The sequence below is a fragment of the Rattus norvegicus genome, chromosome X (assembly GCF_036323735.1).
Source record: "Rattus norvegicus strain BN/NHsdMcwi chromosome X, GRCr8, whole genome shotgun sequence".
Classification (NCBI taxonomy): domain Eukaryota; kingdom Metazoa; phylum Chordata; class Mammalia; order Rodentia; family Muridae; genus Rattus; species Rattus norvegicus.
In genome coordinates this window covers 20756625-20762355 of record NC_086039.1, presented here as the reverse complement: position 1 = coordinate 20762355, position 5731 = coordinate 20756625, and positions in this window count along the sequence as shown.

The window sequence follows — 5731 nt, the reverse complement described above, 5'->3', positions numbered from 1 at the left end:
AGAGTTGCAAATGGACACACATGACTTGGAAACAAACAGACAATGAGCAGAAGAATGTAAAGGGGTGGGGTGTAGGAGATGAGGAGACAGCATGATCAACTGTAACTTGTTCCTTTAAAAAACCCAATTATAATACCTAATGTGGTAATTTAAAATTACACTAACTTATAAAATTAGAATAAAATTGTGTGTATATATGCATATGTTCAGGGTATGATTTCAAGCGACATTAATAGGTTTTGGAGGCTATAGCTTCTGTAGTGGGTATTTTTTTCTCTTTTGCTTTGAAAAAAAAAACAGCAAAAATATATGAGAACTTGAGACCAAAAAAAGAACTTCCTAAACACGACTATACTACAGACACACTCACCTGAAATTTCAACTAATTGACATGTTCATTAGGACCATTATTCTTGATGAAATGATTTAAATCTGGTGCTTTCAAATCTTAATTTTTTTGAAATGTATGCTGAGGGAAAAATATCCTCTTGCAAGTTTTATAAGAAAGGTAAAGGGTGACTGAAGTGTTAAAATATACTTTCATCAAATACCCAGACAATTTCTAAACTGAGTTTTGCCAAGCAAATATCACATTTATTTATCTATCTATCTATCTATCTATCTATCTATCTATCTATCTATCTATCTATCTATCTATCTATTATGTAGATAACCTTATGTCTGTATGTATGTCTGCATGTCAGAAAAGGGCACCAGATCACATTAGAGATGGTTATGAGCCACCATGTTGTGGCTGGGAATTGAACTTGGAACTTCTGGAAGAGTAGCCAGTGCTCTTAACCTCTGAGCCATCTCTCCAAACCCCTGCAAACATCAAATAAATAAAGAAAATTAATTTTAGGATTGGCCTGAATATAGAGAAACTTTTTCCTGATTCCTGGGCTTCCATTTATACAGAATAAATATATATATTGTCAATGCTGATATGAGCTAATTTTGCTGCTGGATTAATTGCTAATAGATTTCAAACTTAAGTTTTAGGGGAAAAAAGCCATACTTTATACTGAACACTCTTCAAAGGCTGATTGATTGACTGGAATTTCAATGACTGTGGGGGTTGGAATGTTGCAGGTCGAGGGCCTGATTGCAAGTTATCTTGGATTATCTGTAGAGCCTAAAATAGTCCTTTATTGCCTGCCTTTGTATATGCCACAAATCCTTATCACTATGACTTGAAACCTTTGGAATATATTAGTTTGAGGAACCACTAGCTTCTACCAACTCAAAAGAAGAGTGTTATACTATATCTGGGACCTATAGCAGAGGTTTCCCCCTTTTGCCTTCCTATTGTTTCTACCAATGTATTTAATTGATTAATTGATTTGTTTATTTTTGAGACAAGATCTTATTCTGTAGCCCTGGCTATCCTCCAATTCATATGTAGACCAGGCTGACCTGAAATTCCCCTGGCCTCTGTCTTCTGAAGGCTAAAATTAAAGGTGTGAACCACCATGCCTGGCACAAGCAACACATTTCAAAAGCATTTTGACTAATGTTTTTCTTTATTCTGTTCCAAATTAAAAACTTCGCTAATCTGTTACTATGTTGAAACTTGGATTTGCAATAAGAAGAATTCATGTTCCCGGGCCATGATTACTCATACTGGGCTCCAGAATAAACTCTTAAACTCTTTGAGCTGAGAAACTTTTGTATGGGCATATATATCTTTTGTTGTAAGTAATGTCATGATATTGAATATTTTAATTTCTAATTTGGCGTGTGTGTGTGTGTGTGTATGTGCATATGTGTGTATATGTGTATGTGTTTACTGCAGGATTATAAAGGAAACATCAGTATTATTCACAATGGACAATATTAAATTTTCAGTCTTCGTTCATTATACCATTTAAGTGAACATTTATGTTCATAACAGAAAATACTATTTTATGTAATTTATGTATATGGTACTATAATTATGTAACGTGATACTTTGCAACTCTGGCAGATGCAGCATATTGAAAATTCTATTTGAAATTAGTCTTCAGATGCATTCTTAATTAATATGGAACAACTGTGTGTGTGTGTGTGCTAAACAATACCTGAAGCATATTGTTACCAAGGAAAACTCCCTTTGGGAAGTTCTTATTCTCATTAAATAAAGAATTTTAAAACAGACGCAACCAGAAGCTTGAGGAAATTTTCTTAATTTCTGAGAGAAAAACAAGACAGGCAATGTTGTCAGGTGACTGGAGGAAGGTAATGGAGAAGGGGAAGGAGGGGGCCCCTTTGCAGTTGACTTAGTTAGTATGCAGCCATAATGCAGAGGGGGTAGTGGAGCCTAGAAACAGCAAACAGCCCAGAGCATTAGGAAAACTTTCCCAATCTTTGATCAACATTAAAAAGAAAAAGAAGGAAGAAAAAGGGAAAGTTATGCTGTTCTAAGTAACTAAATTAAACAGGCAGTTTTTTTTTTTCAGCGACATGCAGAAGTGCTGCAATCCAATGCGAGGACGGAGCATCTGGGAAAGAGAAATGATTCCCGCATTAAAGGAGCGATTAGCGCTCCTTACTCCTTAGCGCCTTCAGATAACTCAGATTTTCTGGCCAGGTGATAAACAGGCTTGGCTTCTTTAACTCTTTTTCTTTTTTTTTTTTTTAATTCTAGAAGTTCAAACCAATTCTTTCATTTTACAGTAAGGAAATTATGACTTTGGATGTTTACATAATTATGATTTAATTAGCAGGTAGTAATAAGAATTGAGTTTGAATAAATCCACAGCCTAGTTCATTGCCTATATCCATGCCTGTATGTACTCAAATAATATATCATAAAAAATTGTAATCACATAGATAATAGATGTACATATAGGTAAGGATCAACAGGATAGTACTTCTTTTTTCTTCTTTTTCTTTCTTGGATATTTTTTATTTACATTTCAAATGTTATTCCCTTTCTCGGTTTCCTGGCCATAAGCCTCCTATCCCAACTCCTTCCCTTCTTTTGTAAGGGTGTTCCCCTCCCCAACCACCTCCCCTCCCCACCCCCCCACACTGGGGGGTCCGGAAGAAAGAATAGTATGCAATGTTTTCTGGAAGCTTAGAACTTCAGAACTCCACCCAAGGCTAGATTTGGAACTGGAATTTAAATTTCTCCTTTGGACTTAGAGGAGGTAGCTTTCCTTTGGACCATGACAAAGTCCGGATACCCCCATCTTTTTACAAGGCAATTTAAAGGAGTGGCAGGATTGATATTTCCCTTTCTAGTGTTACCAAAGAAACTGGAGGTAGGGCCCATCCCCAGTGGTTTCCAAAGTTGATAATCCCTGTAACAGTATTAATAGAGTTTCGGAATCAAGAAGAAGGGGAGTGTGAGGGAGGTAAGGATTGTGGGAGGAGGTGACTGGGAAGGGGCAGTGAGTGGAATGGAAAGTGAATAAGTAAAAAGTAAAATAAAATAAATTTATTCTGTGCTTTGCTCCTTCCTTCCTTCCTTCCGTTCTATTTTAAATAAAGAAATCCTATTCCTGTATTGTTACACAAAAAGTTAGTGGTACGGAGGCACTGGAATCTTCAAGAGAACTGATGGAGGTTTTCTTTCTCACCTCAGGAGAGCATAATTAAGTATACAAGGGTTCCGGACACAACAGCCACAAAACAAAACAAAACAAAACAAAACAAAACAAAACAAAACAAAACAAAATCGTTAGGCCAGTGGCTTCTGGTTCTTTTGTCTTGTAAACTTGAAGACTTTCCATTCACACATAATAAAAGGATGAGATTTGTTATAGGATTTTATCTGAAAGTGTAAGGGAAATTAAGAATAGAGCTTTGGTCTAGCAATAGTTGAGTCCTAGAAAATGGGTTACTATGGAACCTTTTCAGTCAAGGGATATCTTGTTCATCAATGCAAGTCAGCAAGTAGCTGTATCATGGGCAGGGGAGGACATGGAGCTTGGTTCTCAGAATGAGACAGCCCAGCGTATCAGGAAAAGCAGCTTTAGGCTTTTGGCTTCCATTCAAAAAGCGAATAAAAAAGGAAAGAAAAGAAAAGGTGATGCTTTTTGAGTTAGAAAAGCAGTCAGGCTTAGCGGTGCGTGGTGGAAGCTCTGTAAGGCAGTAAATTGGTGAAGGGACTTCTGGAAATTTAAAGTACATTATCTCACTGAGAGTCTAGAAAGTTAGCCCTCTCGGCTCTTTATCATGTAAATCGGCTTTCCTAAGGAGAGGAATCCCCCAGACAGGTATTGATCAGATTACATGGATCAGTACTGTATCATTTCTTTTTCTGGATATTTTATTTTATGGGGCTACAGAGATGAGGCACTGCTTGAGTATTTCCCACTCTTTCCAGAGGATCCCAGCTTATGACATTTGTCATCCCAGCTCTAGGATATCAGATACCCACACATACATGTATGTATGTATGTATGTATGTATGTATGTATGTATGTATGTATGAGGGGTATTATGAGAGAGTGCAGGTACTTACACAGGCCAGAAGAGGGCAGTGGGTGGGTGAGTACAGGCACCTGGAAAAGGCAGAGGGGAGTAGTGGACATATGAGTGTGTTGGGAACAAGCAAAGGAAACATATTCTAAGTACTACAATTTCATCTTCATACTCTATTTAATCATAGGGAGAAACTAAATTCAAGGTTCCACAGGCCCTAGGGGATCTGAGAACTTCTCGATAGCTGAAACCTTCTGTTGTAAACAGTTGTCTGAGTCCAGACATCTCAAGGACAACTTCTCCATCTTGCTGGCAGGGTCAAACAAGTCCATGTGCAGCTAACCTACTTTGTCCTACTTTGTTCTTTGTCCCCTTATCACTCTGATCTAGGAAATGAATGGCTAGGAGAATGAACTAAGGACCTTGAAGCCAAGGGCCCTAGATATGGCCCAGTCTCCAACAGGTACTCTCCCGTTCAACCCATAATGTCAAGATACAATTGGATAACACAGCAGCTCCCACCCTATTAAAATGTATAATCTCCTTCAGGGGAGAGATTTAGATTATGAACTGACTGCCTCCCTGAGCACTCAGAAAATAAAACTTTCAGGGTTGGGGATTTAGCTCAGTGGTAGAGCGCTTGCCTAGGAAGCGCAAGGCCCTGGGTTCGGTCCCCAACTCCGAAAAAAAGAACCAAAAAAAAAAAACCTTTCATTTTAAACCTTTTATGTCTAAAGTGAGTTTTCTTGGCTTCCACCCTCACCCAACAAGTGCAGAGGTGAGCAGTGGGTTTGTGAAGGCAGCTTCCTGGAGAGGCCAGAGAGGCAGTGGGAATATGACTGTGGGTGTCTGATAAAGGCAGAGGGGAAAGTTGGCATGTCACTTCAGTTGGCTGTAGAGGCCAGAGAGGGTCTGTGGGCATGTGAGTTCAGGTGTGACCATAGACCAGAGGTTGGCTATGAGAATGTGAGTGCAAGTTCCTGCAGAGGTCAGACAGGAAGCGGGCATGTAAAACAGGTGCAAGGAGAGGCCAGAGGGAGGCAGTGGGCCTTTCAGTTCAGGAGCCTGCCGAGGGCTAAGTGGAGCAGTGGGTATTTGAATGCACATGCCTACAGATGCCAGGAGGGCTGTGGACATGTTTGTATAGCTACACACCAACACCAGCGCTGGGTAGTGGACAGCTCAGTGCAGCTTCCTGCATAGGACAGGCAGTCATTAGGTATGTGAATGTAGTTGTCTCAAGAGGGCTGAAAGGTGCAGTGGGCCCATGAGTGCAGGTGAGTGCAGAGGCCACTGGGGGCAGTGGGTATGAGTGTACACG